The sequence below is a fragment of the Hordeum vulgare genome, chromosome 3H (genome assembly GCF_904849725.1).
Source record: "Hordeum vulgare subsp. vulgare chromosome 3H, MorexV3_pseudomolecules_assembly, whole genome shotgun sequence".
NCBI lineage: Eukaryota > Viridiplantae > Streptophyta > Magnoliopsida > Poales > Poaceae > Hordeum > Hordeum vulgare.
In genome coordinates, this window is record NC_058520.1 from 2,318,839 (window position 1) to 2,340,287 (window position 21,449).

Sequence of the window (21,449 nt, forward strand, 5' to 3'; positions counted from 1 at the left end):
TTCTCATCACAACGGGACCCGAAATCAATGACTAATAGCATTCAAAACTGGGCGGAATAGGCCAAAACAGCGAGTTCTCACAAGTTCCCGGTAACCGGACCCCGGGGTTCTCGAAACGTTCGGATCGCAGCAGGTCCCAAAATCAGTGACTAATAGCATACAAAACTGGCCAGAATAGGCCAAAACAGCGAGTTTTGACGAGTTCCCCGTAACCGGACCCCAGGGTCCCAAAACAATCTCATCACAACGGGACCCAAAATCGGTGACTAATAGCATAGAAAACTGGCCGCAATAGGACCCAGAATCAGTGACTAATAGCATACAAACCTAGCCGTAATAGGCCAAAACTGCGAGTTTTTATGTGTTCCCCGTAAGAGGACGTTGGGGTTCCCGAAACGTTCGGATCGCAGCGGGATCCAAAATCAGTGAGTAACAACATACAAAACTAGCGAGAATAGGCCAAAACTGTGAGTTTTGACGAGTTCCACGTAACCGGACCCCGGGGTTCCCGAAACGTTCGGATCGTAGCGGGACCCAAAATCAGTGAGTAATAGCATACAAAACTGGCTAGAATAGTACAAAACTGCGAGTTTTGACGAGTTCCCCGTAACCGGACCTCGGGGTTCCAAAAACGTTCGGATCGCAGGAGGGCCCTAAATTGGTGAGTAATAGCATACAAACTTGGCCAGAATAGGCCAAAACTACGAGCTTTGACGAGTTCCACATAACCGGACCCCGGGGTTCCCGAAACGTTCGGATCGAAGCGGAACCCAAAATCAATGAGTAATAGCATACAAAACTGGCTAGAATAAGCGAAAACATTGATTTTTGACGAGTTCCCCGTAACCTAACCCCGGAGTTCCCGAGATGGTTGGGGAACAGCTGGACCCAAAATCTTTGACTAATACCATAGAAAACTGGCCACACTAGGCCAAAACTGCGAGTTTTGATGAGTTCCCCGTAATAGGACCTCGCCGTTCCAGAAACGTTCGGATCGCAGGGGGACCAAAATCAATGAGTAAATAGCATACAAAACTGGTGAGAATAGGCCAAAACTGCGAGTTTTGATGAGTTCCCCATAACCAGACCCCGGGGTTCCTGAAACGTTCGGATCGCAGCGGGATCCAAAATCAGTGACTAATATGATAGAAAACTGGCGGGAATAGGCCAGAACTGTGAGTTTTGACTAGTTCCCTCTAACCGGACCGCAAGGTTCCAAAACTTTCGGATCACAGCAGGACCTAAAATTAGTGAGCAATAGCATATAAAACTCTCGGGAATAGGTCAAAACTGCAATTTTGACGAGTTCCCCGTAACCGGACCCAAGGGTTCCAGAAACATTTGGATCACATCTGGACCCAAAATAAGTGACTATTGGCATACAATACTAGCCACAATAGGCCAAAAGTGCGAGTTTTGACGAGTTCCCCATAACCGGACCCCGAGGTTCCGAAATGTTTGGATCACGGCGGGATCCAAAATGAGTGACTAATAACATACAAAACTGCGAGTTTTGACGAGTCCCCCGTAACCGGATCCAATGGTCCTGAAACATTCGGATCACATCGGGACCCAAAATCAGTGACTAATAGCATACAAAACTGGCGGGAATAGGCCAGAAATGTGAGTTTTGACGAGTTCCCTGTAACCAGACCCCAAGGTTCCCGAAACGTTATGATCATAGCGGGACCCAAAATCAGTGAGTAATAGCATACAAAACTGGTCGGAATAGGCCAAAACTGCGATTTTGACGAGTTCCCTGTAACCGGACCCAAGGGCTCCCGAAACATTTGGATGACATCGGGACCCAAAAACAGTTACTATTAGCATACAAAACTGACATGAATAGGGTGAAACTGCAAGTTTTGACGAGTTCCCCGTAAATGGACCCCGAGGTTCCCGAAACGCTCGGATCACAGCGGGACCCAAAATCAGTGACTTACAAAACTGGCCAGAATAGGCCAAAACTGGGAGGTTTTACGAGTTCCCCGTAACCGGACCCAAGGGTTCCTGAAACATTCGGTTCACATCGAGACCCAAAATCAGTGACTAATAGCATACAAAACTTGCCGGAATAGGCCAAAACTATGAGTTTTGACGAGTTCCCCGTAACCAGACCCCAGGGTTCCCGAAACATTCAGATCACAACGGGCCCACAAATCAGTGACTAATGGCATACGAAACTCGCCGAAATAGGCCCAAACTGGGAGTTTTCACGAGTTCCCCGTAACCGGACCCCGGGGTTCCCGAAACGTTCGAATCGCTGCAGGACTCAAAATCAGTGACTAATAGCATGCAAAACTAGCCAGAATAGGCCAAAACTGTGAAATTTGCGAGTTCCATGTAACCGGACCCCGGGGTCCCAAAACGATCTGATCACAACGGGACCCAAAATCAGTGACTAATAGCATAGAAAATTGGCCAAAATAGGCCAAAACTGTGAGTTTTGGCGAGTTCTCCGTAACCGGACCCCGGGGTTTCCAGAATGTTTGGATCGCAGGAGGACCCAGAATCAGTGACTAATAACATACAAAACTAGTGAAAATAGACAAGGCATGCAAACAAGAGGGAGACTTTACAAGGATCGCATTGGGCTTGTTGAGGCTATTGGCCCATAAACAACAACAAACACTATACTTCTTTGGCTTCAGGAAGGCCACAGTGCTTATAGGCCACTCCTAGCATCGGGTCGCCGGCCCAAAGTTTCGGTCGGTCGCACCCTAACCGTCCGATGCAGTGTATCGGGTCCGTCCGATCTACACCTCAAACCCCAACTCTTTCTTCTTCCTCCCGATCAGAGCTTTCAGGTAAATGTAGCACGTGTCGGTCGCCATTGACGTTCCTTTCTGGCATCGAGGTCGCTTGTTCCGAATGTGGCATGCCCTCAGGTAGCCGTGGCTCTTGTCGGCTCCGCCGCAAGCAACTTCTATTGGCAAAGGTCGTAGTTCCGGCAAACGGAGTGATGCCCCGTCCAACTTGTAGCAACATCTTTCATCATCGACGAACACATCTCAGACGAAAGCCATCCAGTAATAGGTCACTCGGTTTCATCACTGTTGCAACTCCGCAATGGAGCCATCACAGTAGTCGGTTACTTAAAAAGAATGGTTGAAGCATTTCAAAAATAGGGTTGAAGCTTTTCATGCCAATGATTGCAACTTCTTTGGATGTGTACTCACGGGTTGAAGCTTTTTACGAAGATGATTGAAGCTTTTCATAAAGCGGGACGATGCTTTCCAATTCAATAGTTGATGCTTCCCAATTCAGTGGATGCAAATTTTTCGTGCTCGATGGCCCGGCAAGTAGCTTCTTTGTGTTGTCGGTTGAAGCTTTCCCGCCGGTGGTTGTAGCTTCCCGGGCCACTAGTTGCAACTTTTGTTGCGGGAGTGCGCCAGCGACCATCATCTTCGTCTTTCTTTTGAAACTGTTTATGTTGCCAGTTGAAGCTATCTGGGGTACCGGTTGTAGCATTTCGGGCTGGTGGTTGCAACTTCCCTCACGCGTCAGTTGAAGCCCCCACCTAGCTGGTTTCGCCAAAACTAAATGACAGTTCTAACATTTACCACCGTTGGTTCTAGCTCTGCAACATGTTGGTTGTAGTTTGCGTTGCATGGTCATAACTTACAATACCGACGATGGTCCTCCCGTTGCAGTAGCTCTGTCGGCCACAAAACTAAGAGCTATTCTAGTCGTAGCTTCGACTATCGATGGTCGCGCTGCTTGGCTGCTGGTCGTAGCATCCGGTGCTCGGTTCCGTTGCGCACGACCATGGCGAAAAGCGTGGCCATGGAAATGTTGGAAATATGCCCTAGAGGCAATAATAAAATGGTTATTATCATATTTCCTTGTTCATGATAATCGTCTATCGTTCATGCTATAATTGTATTAACAGGAAACAGTAATACATGTGTGAATGAATAGATCACAATGTGTCCCTAGCAAGCCTCTAGTTGGCTAGCTCGTTAGTCAATAGATGATCATGGTTTCCTGATCATGGGCATTAGATGTCATTGATAACGGGATCACATCATTGGGAGAATGATGTGGTGGACAAGACCCAATCCTAAGCCTAGCACTAGATCGTATTGTTCGTATGCTAATGCTTTTCTAATGTCAAGTATCTTTTCCTTCGACCGTGAGATTGTGCAACTCCCGGATACCGTAGGAGTGCTTTGGGTGTATCAAACGTCACAACGTAACTGGGTGACTATAAAGGTGCACTACGGGTACCTCCGAAAGTGTCTGTTGGGTTGGCACGAATCGAGATCGGGATTTGTCACTCCGTGTGACGGAGAGGTATCTCTGGGCCCACTCGGTAGAACATCATCATGAGCTCAATGTGACTAAGGAGTTAGTCACACGATTACGTGCTACGGAACGAGTAAAGAGACTTACCGGTAACGAGATTGAACAAGGTATAGGTATACCGACGATCGAATCTCGGGCAAGTTCTATACCGACAGACAAAGGGAATCGTATACGGGATTGATTGAATCCTTGACATCGTGGTTCATCCGATGAGATCATCATGGAGCTAGTGGGAGCCACCATGGGTATCCAGACCCCGCTGATGGTTACTGGCCAGAGAGGTGTCTCGGTCATGTCTGCCTGTCTCCCGAACCCGTAGGGTCTACACACTTAAGGTTCGATGACGCTAGGGTTATAGGGAATTGTTGTACGAGGTTATCAAAATTTGTTCGGAGTCCCGGATGAGATCCCGGACGTCATGAGGAGCTCCGGAATGGTCCGGAGGTAAATATTGATATATAGGGCGGATGGTTTCGGACACCGGAAGTGTTTCGGGCATCACCGGTAACGTACCGGGACCACCGGGACCACCGGAGGTGGTCCCGGGGGACCACCGAAGGGGGGTGACGACCCCGGGAGGCTAGATGGGATAAGTGGGGAAGGGAACCAGCTCCTAAGTGGGCTGGTGCGCCCCCCACCCAGCCCATGTGCACCAGAAAAAGGGGGAAGGGGGGGAACCCAAACTTAGGTGGGCCTTAGGCCCACCAGAGGGGTGCGCCACCCCTCCTCCTTGCCCTGGCCGCCACACCCCCCATCTGGGAGGGCTGCCGCACCCCCTAGGGTGGGAACCCTAGGGGTGGCACCCCCTCTCCGCTTCCCCTATATATAGTGGGCACTTTTGGCCTTTGGAGGACACGGTTTTCCCTCTCCCTCGGCGCAGCCCTCCACTTCTTCCTCCTCCTCTCTGCCGGCGCTTGGCGAAGCCCTGTCGGGAGACCTCGTCTCTCCACCAACACCACGCCGTCGTGTTGCTGGTCTTCTTCCCCAACCTCTCCCTCCTCCTTGCTGGATCAAGGTGCGGGAGACGTCACCGGGCTGCACGTGTGTTGAACGCGGAGGTGCCGTTGTTCGGCACTAGATCGGAATCGATGCGAGTACGACTCCATCAACCGCGTTCTAGCAACGCTTCCGCTTAGCGATCTTCAAAGGTACGAAGATGCTCTTACCCCTCTCTCGTTGCTGGTCTCTCCATAGGAAGATCTGAACATGCGTAGGAAAAAATTTGAATTTATGCTACGTTACCCAACAGTGGCATCCGAGCCAGGTTTTCTATGCGTAGATTCTATGCACGAGTAGAACACAAAAGTTGTGGGCGATGGTTTGTCAATTTGCTTGCCGTTACTAGTCTTATTCTTTTCCAGCGGTATTGTGGGATGAAGCGGCCCGGACCGACCTTACACGTACGCTTACGTGAGACTGGTTCCACCGACAGACATGCACATCGTGCATAAAGGTGGCTAGCGGGTGTCTGTCTCTCCTACTCTAGTCGGATTGGATTTGATGAAAAGGGTCCTTATGAAGGGTAAATAGCTTTGGCATATCATCGTTGTGGCTGTCACGTAGGTAAGAAGGCGTTCTTGCTAGAAACCCAAATCAGCCACGTAAAACTTGGAACAACAATTAGAGGACGTCTAACTTGTTTTTGCAGGGTTTGACATGTGATGTGATATGGCCAAAGTTGTGATGTTGCATGTATGATGTATGAGATGATCATGTTATTGTAATAGGTTTCACGACTTGCATGTCGATGAGTATGACAACCGGCAGGAGCCATAGGAGTTGTCTTAATTTATTGTATGAGATGCAACGCCATGTACTTACTATTTTACTTCATTGCTAACGGTTAGCCATAGTAGTAGTGATAGTAGTAGTTGGCGTGACGAATTCACGGAGACACGATGATGGAGATCATGGTGTCATGCCGGTGACGATGATGATCATGCGATGCCTGAAGATGGAGATCGAAAGAGCAAAGATGATAATGGCCATATCATGTCACTATATGATTGCATTGTGATGTTTATCATGTTTTACATCTTATTGCTTAAAACGACGGTAGCATAATAAGATGGTCCCTCTTAAAATTTCGAGAGCGTATTCCCCTAAGTGTGCACCGTTGCGAAGGTTCGTTGTCTCGAAGCACCACATGATCATCGGGTGTGATAGATTCTAATGTTCGCATACAACGGGTGTAAGCCAGATTTACACACGCGAAACACTTAGGTTGACTCGACGAGCTTAGCATGTACAGACATGACCTCGAATACAAGAGACCGAAAGGTCGAACATGAGTCGTATGGTTGAATACGATCAGCATGAAGTTGCTCACCATGGTGACTAGTCCGTCTCACGTGATGATCGGACACGGGTTAGTCAACATGGATCATGTATCACTTAGATGACTAGAGGGATGTCGATTTGAGTGGGAGTTCAACTTAATTTGATTAAATGAACTTAATTGTCATGAACTTAGTCTAAAAGTTGTCTTTACAAATATTGTAGATGTCCAACGTCAACCTCAAGTTCAATGCATTCCTAGAGAAAAACAAGCTGAAAGATGATGGTAGCAACTATGCGGACTGGGTTCGCAACCTGAAGCTCATCCTTGAAGAAGCTAAAAAGGCTTATGTTCTTAATGCGCCGCTAGGTGACCCTCCCACTCCCGCAGCAGCCCAGGACATTCTAAACGTCTGGCAAGCGCGGAGTGATGACTACTCTCTGGTCAGGTGTGGCATGTTATACAGTTTAGAAACGGGGCTCCAAAGACGTTTTGAGCAACACGGGGCATATGAGATGTTCCAAGAGCTGAAGCTAGTTTTTCAAGCTCATGCCCGTGTCGAGAGATATGAAGTCTCCGACAAGTTCTTCAGCTGTAAGATGGAGGAGAACAATTCTGTCAGTGAGCACATACTCAAAATGTCTGGGTTACACGGTCGTCCGACTTCACTTGGAGTCGAACTTCCGGATGATGCTATCATTGACAGAATCCTCCAGTCTCTCCCACCAAGCTACAAAGGCTTTGTGCTTAACTACAACATGCAAGGGATGGAGAAAACCATTCCCGAGTTGTACTCGATGCTCAAGTCTGCAGAAGTAGAAATCAAGAAGGAGCATCAAGTGTTGATGGTCAACAAGACCACTAGTTTCAAGAAAGGCAGGGGTAAGAAGAACTTCAAGAAAGACGGCAAAGCTGTTGCCGCGCCCGGTAAGCCAGATGCCGGGAAGAAGAAAAAGAACGGACCCAAGCCTCAGACTGAGTGCTTCTACTGCAAGGGAAAAGGTCACTCGAAGCGGAACTGCCCCAAATACTTAGCGGACAAGAAGGCCGGCAACGTTAAAGGTATATGTGATATACATGTTATTGATGTATACCTTACCAGCGCTCGTAGTAGCTCCTGGGTATTTGATACCGGTGCTGTTGCTCACATTTGCAACTCAAAGCAGGAACTGCGGAATAAGCGGAGACTGGCCAAGGACGAGGTGACGATGCGCGTCGGGAATGGTTCAAAGGTCGATGTGATCGCCGTCGGCACGCTACCTCTACATCTACCGTCGGGATTAGTTTTAAACCTTAATAATTGTTATTTAGTACCAGCTTTAAGCATGAACATTGTATCAGGGTCTTGCTTAATGCGAGACGGCTACTCATTTAAGTCAGAGAATAATGGTTGTTCTATTTATATGAGTGATATGTTTTATGGTCATGCTCCGCTGGTGAATGGTTTATTCTTGATGAATCTCGATCATGATGTTACACATATTCATAGTGTGAGTACCAAAAGATGCAAAGTTGATAATGATAGTCCCACATACTTGTGGCACTGCCGCCTTGGTCATATCGGCGTTAAGCGCATGAAGAAGCTCCATACTGATGGACTGCTAGAGTCTCTTGACTTTGAATCATTTGACACATGCGAACCGTGCCTCATGGGCAAGATGACTAAGACTCCATTCTCAGGAATAATGGAGAGAGCCACCGACTTATTGGAAATAATACATACTGATGTGTGTGGTCCAATGAACGTTGAAGCTCGCGGTGGTTATCGTTATGTTCTCACTCTCACCGATGATTTGAGTAGGTATGGGTATATCTACTTGATGAAGCACAAATCTGAGACGATTGAAAAGTTCAAGGAATTTCAGAATGAGGTTGAGAATCAACGTGACAGAAAAATTAAATGTCTACGATCTGATCGTGGAGGAGAATATTTGAGTCATGAGTTTGGCACACACCTAAGGAAGTGTGGAATCGTTTCACAACTAACGCCGCCTGGCACACCGCAGCGCAACGGAGTGTCTGAACGTCGTAATCGCACCTTATTAGATATGGTACGATCTATGATGTCTCTCACCGACTTACCGCTATCATTTTGGGGATACGCATTAGAAACTGCAGCATTCACTTTAAATAGGGCACCGTCCAAATCCGTTGAGACGACACCGTATGAACTATGGTTTGGCAAGAAATCTAAGTTGTCGTTTCTTAAAGTTTGGGGCTGCGATGCTTATGTGAAGAAACTTCAACCAGAAAAGCTCGAACCCAAAGCGGAAAAATGCGTATTCATAGGATACCCTAAGGAAACTATTGGGTATACCTTCTATCTTAGATCCGAAGGTAAAACCTTTGTTGCCAAGAACGGATCCTTTCTAGAGAAAGAGTTTCTTTCGAAAGAAGTAAGTGGGAGGAAGGTAGAACTTGATGAGGTAATTGCACCCCCTCTCGAACAGGAAAGTAGCGCAACGCAAGAAGTTGTTCATGTGGTGCCTACACCGACTAAAGAGGAAGTTAATGATGATGATCATGAAGCTTCGGATCAAGTTACTACTGAACCGCGAAGGTCCACAAGGGTACGCTCCGCACCAAAGTGGTACGGCAACCCTGTGATGGAAATCATGTTGTTAGACAACGGTGAACCTTCGAACTATGAAGAAGCAATGGCGGGCCCAGATTCCAACAAATGGCTTGAAGCCATGAAATCCGAGATAGGATCCATGTATGAGAACAAAGTATGGACTTTGGTGGACTTGTCTGATGACCGGCGAGCCATAGAAAATAAATGGATCTTCAAGAAGAAGACTGATGCAAACGGTAATGTAACCGTTTACAAAGCTCGACTTGTCGCAAAGGGTTTTTGACAAATTCAAGGAGTTGACTACGAAGAGACTTTCTCTCCCGTAGCGAAGCTGAAATCAGTCTGAATCATGTTAGCAATTGCCGCCTTTTTATGATTATGAAATTTGGCAAATGGACGTCAAAACAGCTTTCCTTAACGGGAATCTTAAGGAAGAGCTGTATATGATGCAACCAGAAGGTTTTGTCGATCCTAAAGGTGCTAACAAAGTATGCAAGCTCCAGCGCTCCATCTATGGGCTGGTGCAAGCATCTCGGAGTTGGAACATTCGCTTTAATGAGGTGATCAAAGCGTTTGGGTTCATACAGGTTTACGGAGAAGCCTGTTTGTACAAGAAAGTGAGTGGGAGCTCTGTAGCTTTCCTCGTACTATATGTGGATGACATATTATTGATGGGGAATGATATAGAGATGTTGGAGAGCATAAAGGCCTATTTGAACATGAGTTTTTCAATGAAGGACCTTGGAGAAGCTGCATACATATTAGGCATCAAGATCTATAGAGATAGATCGAGACGCCTCATAGGTCTTTCGCAAAGTACATACCTTGACAAGATACTGAAGAAGTTCAATATGGAAAACTCAAAGAAAGGGTTCTTGCCAGTTTTGCAAGGTATGAGATTGAGTAAGACTCAGTCGCCGACCACGACAGCAGATAGAGAGAAGATGAGTTCTGTCCCCTACGCTTCAGCCGTGGGCTCTCTAATGTATGCCATGTTGTGTACCAGACCTGATATAAACCTTGCGATAAGCTTGGTAGGGAGGTACCAAAGTAATCCCGGTGCGGAACACTGGACAGCGGTCAAGAATATCCTTAAGTACCTGAAAAGGACTAAGGAAATGTTTCTCGTTTATCGAGGTGACGAAGAGCTCGTCGTAAAGGGTTACGTCGACGCTAGCTTCGACACAGATCCGGATGACTCTAAGTCACAAACCGGATACGTATATGTGTTGAATGGTGGGGCAGTGAGCTGGTGCAGCAGCAAGCAAGAAGTCGTGGCAGCATCTACATGTGAAGCGGAGTACATAGCTGCTTCAGAAGCGGCTCATGAAGGAATTTGGATGAAGGAGCTCATCACCGACCTTGGAGTGGTTCCAAGCGCGTCGGGTCCTATGAAACTCTTCTGTGATAACACTGGAGCCGTTGCCATAGCCAAGGAGCCCAGGTTTCACCGGAAGACGAAGCACATCAAGCGCGGCTACAACTCCATCCAGGACCATGTCCAGAGTGGAGTGATAGATATTTGTAAAGTACACACGGATCTGAATATTGCAGACCCGTTGACTAAACCTCTTCCACGAGCAAAACATGATCAACACCATGATGCTATGGGTGTTCGATACATCACAATGTAACTAGATTATTGACTCTAGTGCAAGTGGGAGACTGTTGGAAATATGCCCTAGAGGCAATAATAAAATGGTTATTATCATATTTCCTTGTTCATGATAATCGTCTATCGTTCATGCTATAATTGTATTAACAGGAAACAATAATACATGTGTGAATGAATAGATCACAATGTGTCCCTAGCAAGCCTCTAGTTGGCTAACTCGTTAGTCAATAGATGATCATGGTTTCCTGATCATGGGCATTAGATGTCATTGATAACGGGATCACATCATTGGGAGAATGATGTGGTGGACAAGACCCAATCTTAAGCCTAGCACTAGATCGTATTGTTCGTATGCTAATGCTTTTCTAATGTCAAGTATCTTTTCCTTCGACCGTGAGATTGTGCAACTCCCGGATACCGTAGGAGTGCTTTGGGTGTATCAAACGTCACAACGTAACTGGGTGACTATAAAGGTGCACTACGGGTACCTCCGAAAGTGTCTGTTGGGTTGGCACGAATCGAGATCGGGATTTGTCACTCCGTGTGACGGAGAGGTATCTCTGGGCCCACTCGGTAGAACATCATCATGAGCTCAATGTGACTAAGGAGTTAGTCACACGATGACGTGCTACGGAACGAGTAAAGAGACTTACCGGTAACGAGATTGAACAAGGTATAGGTATACCGACGATCGAATCTCGGGCAAGTTCTATACCGACAGACAAAGGGAATCGTATACGGGATTGATTGAATCCTTGACATCGTGGTTCATCCGATGAGATCATCGTGGAGCTAGTGGGAGCCACCATGGGTATCCAGACCCCGCTGATGGTTATTGGCCAGAGAGGTGTCTCGGTCATGTCTGCCTGTCTCCCGAACCCGTAGGGTCTACACACTTAAGGTTCGATGACGCTAGGGTTATAGGGAATTGTTGTACGAGGTTATCGAAATTTGTTCGGAGTCCCAGATGAGATCCCGGACGTCATGAGGAGCTCCGGAATGGTCCGGAGGTAAAGATTGATATATAGGACGGATGGTTTCGGACACCGGAAGTGTTTCGGGCATCACCGGTAACGTACCAGGACCACCGGGACCACCGGAGGTGGTCCCGGGGGACCACCGAAGGGGGGTGACGACCCCGGGAGGCTAGATGGGCTAAGTGGGGTTGGGAACCAGCCCCTAAGTGGGCTGGTGCGCCCCCCACCCAGCCCATGTGCACCAGAAAAAGGGGGAAGGGGGGGAACCCTAACTTAGGTGGGCCTTAGGCCCACCAGAGGGGTGCGCCACCCCTCCTCCTTGCCCTGGCCGCCACACCCTCCATCTGGGAGGGCTGCCGCACCCCCTAGGGTGGGAACCCTAGGGGTGGCACCCCCTCTCCCCTTCCCCTATATATAGTGGGCACTTTTGGCCTTTGGAGGACACGGTTTTCCCTCTCCCTCGGCGCAGCCCTGCACTTCTTCCTCCTCCTCTCTGCCGGCGCTTGGCGAAGCCCTGCCGGGAGACCTCGTCTCTCCACCAACACCACGCCGTCGTGTTGCTGGTCTTCTTCCCCAACCTCTCCCTCCTCCTTGCTGGATCAAGGTGCGGGAGACGTCACCGGGCTGCACGTGTGTTGAACGCGGATGTGCCGTTGTTCGGCACTAGATCGGAATCGCTGCGAGTACGACTCCATCAACCGCGTTCTAGCAACGCTTCCGCTTAGCGATCTTCAAAGGTATGAAGATGCTCTTACCCCTCTCTCGTTGCTGGTCTCTCCATAGGAAGATCTGAACATGCGTAGGAAAAAATTTGAATTTATGCTACGTTACCCAACAGGAAACAGCACGACAGAGTGGCCCCGAAGGGCGCACGAACGACACATGAGGCAGGAGCTGAGGCCGGTCTGGATCCAAGGAGTTTGTTGTCTGGGAAAATTTGTTGGTGTTAAATTCGCGAGGAAGAAGGATGTGGGCGTTTTGGGAAAGGATAAAGGTGTACATGTTGCCTTCGTGGCTACTTTCATTTAAAGCGCCAGCATGACGAAGTGACCGACCCGAGCGTTCCGCCAGCGCACCGCACGCGAACGCTTACCCATGCTTATATGCCTAAAAACAAAGTGGGTATGAGCTTTGCTACTTCAAATGGTAAATGGTTGGCATACAAATGTCTTTTTTCTATTCTTTACTTGCGATTTAGCATACAAATATCAGTGTCGCAAAAACAGCAGCGCCTAGACTATCGCGCTGATCAACATTGTTTCAAATGCTTGATGTAGAGGCATGGGAGACCATCAAGATCCTGCACCAAGGTCATGACCGTGTCAAGGAAGCACACCTTCAATCCCTGATGAGAAGCTGTGAGTGCCTGAAGATGGAGGAAAGCGAGGCGGTTGATCAGTTTGCCTCCCGTCTCTCGACCCTCGTCAATGGCATACGTGGCTATGGTTCAACCCTAGAAGAAGTTGCAATCGTCTGGCGATTTTTGCGCGCCGCGCCGGCACCCTACATCCAGATCATCACATCGACCGAGCAATGTCTCAATCTAAAGACTCTCACGGTCGAGGATCTCGTCGGAAGTTTCAAGGCTCATGATGAGAGAATTTGTCTCAGTTTCAATGATGCGAAGGCGAGTGAGCACCTGATACTGACAAAGGCGCAATGGATTACCCTGTCAAAAGAACAGTAGGGCGGATCCACGAGCAGCAGCAAGAAAAAGGGGAAGGGGAAGCAGCGCTCAGCGAGAAAGAACTTCGCCGGCTCGGGTGACGAGGATGCGTTTGCACCACCGAGGAGGAAGTTTGACATCAGAAAAGTGAGATGTCATAAGTGTGGCCTCCTAGGTCACTTCAAGGCTGACTGCGAGGAAGCACCGAAGCAACAGACGCTCATCGCCGAGGAAGGAGACGACGGGGATATGATGCTGATGTGCGAGCTAGTGGACGAAGAGGATCCAGATGATCTTGGTCAGCTGGAAACGGGTCCGGTGAGTGCATCCGTGCTAGTAAACCTAGGCGAAGGCGTGCCTGCAAACAAGGGGGAGACTTCACAAGGATCGCATCGGGCTTGTTCAGGCTATTCGCCCCATAAACAACACCAATAGACACTGTATTTCTTCGGCTTCAGGAAGGCCACAATGCTTATAGGCCACACCTAGCACCGCGGCACCGGCCGAAAGTTTCGGCCGGTCGCACCCCAACCGTCCGATGCGGTTTATCGGGTCCATCCGATCTGCACCTCAACCCCTAACTCTTTCTTCTTCCTCCCGATCAGAGCTTTCAGGGAAATGCAGCGCGTGTCTGTCACCATTGACATTCCTTTCTGACGTTAGAGTCGCTTGTTCCCAACGTGGTCTGCCCTCAATTAGTCGTGGTTCTCGTTGGCTCGGCCGCAAGCAGCTCCTATTGACAAAGGTCGCAGTTTCGGCGAACGGAGTGACGCCCGGTCCAACTTGTAGCAACGCCGTTCATCGTCGACGGACACATCTCCGACAAAAGCTATCCAGTAGTCGGTCAGTCGGTTTTATCACTGTTGCAGCTCCACAATAAAGCCATCGCGGTAGTCGGATACATAAAAAAATGGTTGAAGCTTTTCAAAAATAGGGTTGAAGCTTTTCATGCCAATGATTGCAGCTTTTTTGTTATGTACTCGCGGGTTGAAGCTTTTTATAAAGCGGGGCGATGCTTTTCAATTCAATAGTTGATGCTTCCCAATTCAGTGGATACAACTTTTTTGTGCTCGATGGCCCAGCGACTAGCTACTTTGTGTTTTCGGTTGAAGCTTTCCCGCCAGCGGTTGTAGCTTTCCGGGCCACCAGTTGCGGCTTTTGTTGCGGGAGTGCGCCGACGACCATCATGTTCGTCTTTCTTTTGAAACTCTTTATGTTGCCGGTTGAAGCTATCTGGGGTACCGGTTGTAGCATTTTGCGTCGCTCGTTGCAACTTCCCTCACGCGTCGATTGAAGCCCCCACCTAGCTGGTTCCGGCAAAACTAAATGACAGTTGTAACATTTTCCACGGTTGGTTCTAGCTCCGCAACATGCTGGTGGTAGTTTGTGTTGTATGGTCACAACTTACAACACCGATGTTGGTCCTCCCCCCCGTAATAGCTCCGCCGGCCACAAAACTAAGAGCTACTCTGGTCGCAGCTTTGGCTATCGATGATCGCACCGCTTGGCTGCTGATCGTAGCATGTGGTGCTCGGTTCCGTTGCGCATGGCCATGGCAAAGAGCGTGGCCATGGAAACGACACGGAAGCATTGTCACGAGGGGCGCACGAACGACACATGAGACAGGAGCTGAGGCCAGCCTGGATCCATGAAGTTTGCTATCCGGGAAACTTTTTTGGTGTGAAAGTCGCAATGAAGATGATGGTCGCGAGGAAGGAGTGGATGCATGCGTTTGGGGAAGGATAAAGGCATACATGTTGCCTCCCTGGTGGCTATTTTCATCAAAGCGCCAGCACGACCGACCCGGGCATCCCGCCAGCGCACCGCACACAAACGTTACCATACTTATATGCCTAAAAATAAAGTGGGTATGAGCTTTGCTAGTTCAAATGGTAAAGGGTTGGCATACAAATGTCTTTTTTCTTTTCTTTTTTTGCGATTTAGCATATAAATACCAGTGTCACAAAAACAGCAGCGTCTAGCCTATCCCGCTGATCAACTGTAGAAGTATTTCAAATGCTTGATGTAGAGATCAGAACCAGTAGTTAATTAGTTGCCTCCTGGTAGCTTCGGAGCAAACATGAAAGCCGTCGCTGGTAGCTTCCCAGCAAACTTCAAAGCCAGCTGGTAATTCGCTATATTGTTTCCTTTCTCTTTTTCGTTCTTCTTCCATGGTTTTTTTGTTTCCGTGTTTTACACTAACACCCCCCCCCCCCCCCTCAGTGGTTTTCTTCTATTTATTCACTTATTCTTCTTTTCCTTTTTGTTCTTTTTTCTATGTTTTCATAGATTCATTTAAAAAAATAGGAGTTCACAAAATTGTTTGCTATTTCAAAAAGTATCCACTTCTGCAAAAAATTATTGGACTTCAAGTTCTGTTTTAGTTATTTTACAATTTGTTCATGTTTTAAAATTTTCTTTGCATTTCAAAATACTGTTCACTCATGATTTTTAATAATCGTTCAAAGAAAATAAAAAATGTTTCGAATTTCAATTTTTTTCAGTTATTTAAATTTCTTCATGTTTTAATAAATTGTTTTAGATTAGAAGATTGTTCTTCGGACTTGAAAATTGATTCACTATTTTTGGTAACAACTCGAAATTTTAATTTTAATCATGTTTTTCAAAATTAGTTCATGTTTTATTTTATTTTCATGTTTTAAAAAAAATGTTCACCATTTTCAAAATGTTGACAAACTGGAATAAGTCTTGACATTTTCGATAAATTGTTAATGGTTGTGAATTTTAATTTGCAATTTTAAAAAAAATCGGTTTAGCTTTTTCAAGTATATATGTATGTTCAGTTTTCTGAAAATTTAAAAATATATTCAAAACGCTCGGCTACAGTGACCTCTGATTGGTGTGGCCCATTTTTTCTCGCCCGGCCCTGTGCGTCCTCTCGTCCGTACAAGCCGGATCATCTTGGTAATCGTTCGTGTCCAAACAGTAGGTATGATTTGAAATAACGTCCCATGTTGTCTTTCATATCCACATATTGATTTGAGCTATCCCTCAGAAGTCTTCCCTAGCTAGGCAATCTCATCTTGGGTTCCATGTTTTCCTGCATGGCCGATCTAACACGTGCGTCAAGACAGGGGTGGGTGCGAGCAGAGGAAGGAAGGAACTGATGAAAGCGAGAGCAAATGCAGTCGACCGGGGTACGGTGGAAGGGAGTTAGGGCAAGGTTATAAGGAAGCGGAGAACACCCCTTTTTAGGAAAAGGAGGAACGAAGCCCATGAAAAGGTGGAATCATCGGAGGAGGCAGCAGTGAGAGTTCTCGAAGGAGAAGCTCAAGACAGAAGCGGAGAACACCCCTTTTTTGTGAAGCTGATTATTTTTAAGGAAGCCCGAATATGGGGGGGGGGGGGGGGTTAGGGAGGAAAGGCGTGGCCGAAGAGAGGGTAGAGGGGAGGAAGGACTGCAAGAGGCTGGGATGGAGGTAGAGGTAGAGGCAGAGGCATGGCATCATTCTCATCACCTGAATCATAAAGTTTATCATGTATATTCCAATCACACTTAGCATTCGACGAGCATACAACCCAATAGCCTCTTCTTCTTTAGATTTTCATCATTATCTATTGGCTCAAAGTATGTACCATATTTGAAAACTTCACAAGTTAGCATTTCTTTGCTTTGTGTGTCCATGAAGTTGTTATGACTAGCATTCTAAAATTTCAGTACTTCAGTTTTTTTTTATTTTCTAATGCAAAAAAAACAACTAATGATAAATAAACTGTAAACAAGTAAGGTAAATTTATAAGGAAGTAAATTAATGGAGTGTAGAACCTATGAAGGGAGCAAATAGCTCCCCAACAAAACAGTGTCAAAAAAATTGTTGATTGCTATCTGATTGTCTCTCTAGTTCCTCGCACTTAAATAACTATTTTTAATATAGTACAGACGCACACACTTATATAAACGCGCATACACTCAACCTTATGAACGCGCATACGTATACCTATTCCTATGATCATCTTCGAGAGACTGAGATTTACGAAAACATCTCCTCTCACTGAATGCGCTGTCAGGATCAAGGCTTCTCTCTCAGCTAGCAATGGTGGTTTCTCTCGAGACACCAAGAATAGGTCAAACTCTGATGGTTTTGCGACGCAAAGATACACGTCTTTTCTGGCGTTTTTCTGTTATTCTTCAGAGATCAGCTGAACGGCATATATGCCTACACACACGATCAGGCCAACGCCTTGACCGAGACTCACGCCAAACGAACCCCACTATGCTCGATCCTAAATGCAAGGAACATGCTGCATGCGCTTATCCAACGCGTCATGCACACGGTTATACTCCCTCCGTTCCTAAATATAAGTCTTTGTAGAGATTTTATTAGTGGACTACGTACGGATGTATATAGACATACTTTAAAGTATAGATTCAATCATTTTGCTCTGTATGTAGATCCTTAATGAAATCGCTTAAAAGACTTATATTTAAAAACGGAGGGAGTACAAAGTAAACGTGCATGCGTGATTAAAAGGAAAAACAATAGACAGACTAATTAAAACAAGATTACACGCTGAGATGCGCATCGCCGAAAATACTATAATAAATTTAAGAATAATACGAGGATTTAAATTTAAATTATAATAGATTGAGGATAACATTGTCTCTCCAATTATCCAACCACAACCACAATCACAATCACAGATTGGTTCGTCCACTTGAGTAGACTTGAAACTGGAGACGGGACACGATGGTGACTGGACTTTGCATGTCGTTCCAAGGCGCGGCCGTGCGTGACAAGTCAGCTTGACCACGCAAGTCAGGGCCGGGACGACTGCGGTTGACAGGTCGTCGCCCGCGTCCCCGCCGGCCGGAGACTCACGCTAGGTAGCAGACACGCAGTCAATGGCGGGCACCACGTAGCTAGCTAGGAGAAGAGCATGCATGGATGATGAATGATATCGATCATTTGTGGGTTGTGGCATGCATTTCTCCCATTGCGTGGCACCTTGGTTTATACCTGGCCAAACGGGCCGGCCCGGCACGGCACGGCCCGGCCCGTCATAATCGTGCCAGGCGCGGCCCGGCCCGCCCTGGCCCGATTAACATACGGGTCGTGCCGTGCCGGCCCGCGGCACGGTAGGCCCACGACATGGCCAGGCCCGCCGGTCTCGCCCCTCTCCCGCGACTGCTCCTCCCTCGCCCGAATTCGCTCCACGGTAGGCCCATGACTGCTCCCGCCCGCCGGTCCCGCCCTCTCTCGCCCGAATTCGCTCCCCCTGCCCCTTTTCCCGCTCGCTAGTCTTTTTCCCGCCGCACGCCCACCCCAAATCCCGCTCGCGAGTCGCGTCCAGCCGCTCGCCAGCCTTTTTCCCGCCGCTCGCCCGCCCGCCCCAAATCCCGCTCAGCCCGTGACGTGCTCCCGCTGGCCCGCTCCCCCCTCCCACGGCCTGATAATCGTGTCGTGTCGTGCCAGCACGCGGGCTGGGGTGGCGGCCCGGGCACGGCCCAGGACGTGCTCGTGCCAGGCCCGGGCACGATTAGCCTGTGCCGGGCCGGGCCCGAGTCATGCCTGGCACGCGGGCAGCTGGGCCGGCCCGCCAGGCACGACCCGTTTGGCCAGGTTTGCCTTGGTTGATGGATGCCTCCCGTCCCAACTCCCAACCGTACCCTGATTGCATGACATGACAGCACACCCGGAAGCAAATTACCCTCCTTGCACACGCGTTCAGGGAAACCTCCATTTCTGGCCGGTGGCCTTGGTGGTGTAGCAAGCAGAATCCATTGAACCATACCTATCGTCCTTTGCTATGCTGGCCTTGCATCAGTGCATTGCATTACAGGAGCAACGCTACAAATATATTGAGGCCCTGTTTGGAATAGCGTATTTTTAGAAATACACCTGTAAAATATACGGACCTCTGTCCGTCGATTTCATTTCCCGTCCGGACGGAAATCATTGCTGACCAGTATAATACACATGTAAGTTAAACAACTCCGTATTACGATACACTGAATCCAAACGCGGCCTTACGGATTTATCTGGCAACATCTGTTTGGAAATCACAGGGACCAAAGGGAAGAGGACAAGTAGGTCCGTAGCTTTAATTTGTGGCAATTTTGCTAGTCCGCAAGTTTAGCAATTTTGTCATTGTTGTAGGCGTAGAGCTTACTAGCAATTTTAACAGCCAGTCCGCAAGTTTAGCAATTTTGACGGCAAGTAAGTTTGCCGTTTTTGACAGTCAGTCCATAAAAGGAAACGTGTGCGTGTGGGGGGCACTCTCTTAAATTGCTAGCCTGTACGTTTTCATGCATGGTGATGAGGACAAAATTGAAACGAGTAGTTTGCATGTGATGCATGGTCAATAATGATCTAGAGGCATCTTGCGTGTGGAGCCTGACCAGAGGCATGGCATCATTCTAATCGTCACATGTACTTCCTTCGTTCCTAAATATAATTTTTTTAATTTTTTTCTAAAATACTTCATATCGGATGTATATAGACATATTTTAAAATATGAGTATATAATTACACTTGGATTGTCATGATTGAATGTTCTGAGTGCCTTTTTGGTCGATTACGGCATCAAGACAACCTCGGATAAAGGAATGCTCTACATGGATTGTCTTCGTCCCGTGGAATTGGTCGATTTTGATATATGAATTGTCCAAATCCAAGGTCGTATGGAACCTGCAGAGGTGAAACAGGTTCAGGTTATGTTTTCATTCAGGAAATCCGAGTGAAAAGCTTATCATCCGAGTGAAAATATATCTATCCGAGTGAAGGCTTGATGACCGAGTGAAAATTTTCCGAATACGAGTGGAACTTCGGTCAAGGAGTTCAGACACATGAATTCCGAGTGGAAAAATTGCTGTCCGAGTGAAAAATTTCACTCGACCGACTAAAAGGCTCTAAATCCGAGTGATTCAACCAGAAGGTAAAGACTGACCTATATGGTCGTCTATATATCATCTGAGGTAGTACACGGCCTACAGGGACACGACAACACTCGGGCAGTCCAGTCCGTTACATGATCGAGGCTGATTCAAAGTTAAAAATGACCTCGTGGAGTATTTGAGATGGCTTTATTTGGGAAAGTGATCAACATACGGATTGTTGGCCTCGTCAAGGCACACAAAATTGGTGTTTGGATTGTCTCCATCAGAGGTCATATGTAGATTCCACGGCCTATGCAAGGAGCAAGACAGAAGATCGGACTAGATTTGGGTTGAAGCCGAATTAGACTAGAACATGATTTGCTGTAATTTTCTTGTAAGGAAAGCCTAGATGAATCATTTGCTTGTACGAAAAGTCTAACGCCTCTTATATATATTGAAGATGATGACCGATTGAAACAACACACAATCAAAACATCAAATATACTATTTTTTCATTTACGTTTTATCTCTTCATGGCATTTTATCTCTCGTTCTTGATACCTGCCTGTGCCAAGTCCCAACCGTACCCTGATTGAAATTTTCAACACCTTGCTTTGCATGACTTGACAGCACACCCGAAAGCAGTCACATACTTACATGGCGGGTGCAGCTGGGAGTAGACCCACGGAGCACACTATCTTGTACAGTATGATCACTCTTTATGATTCGTAGACATCTACAACAATCGGTTGAATGATTGCAAACAGTTCCCGCCTAATTGCAAGCTTCCAACGATACAATTTTTTTTTGCAAGCTTCCAAGTCGTCATGGGTCGTCGGTCCTCGGTGCAAATATATTTAATCACTGTTCTGACATCATCTGGTTGGAAATCACAAGGATCAAAGGAAGGATAAAATCATCGTTATGACTTTTTTTAATCTTTGTCACAAAGTGAACTCGACATGAAAGTATTTTACGATCTGATCCTTTTGACAACGTCAGAGACCGTGACGTTTATGCTCCACATGGAAACGCCGAGGTAGCTTGCGTTGCTGCTCTACGTAGAAACGCCGAAGTAGATCGCATTGCAGACCATATGAAAACGTCAGGTTTTTGACGTTTCTACCGTGGCTAGAAACGCCATGTGGTTTAGCGTTGCTGACCTTGATTTTGTAATCTTGGCTCTTGTCTC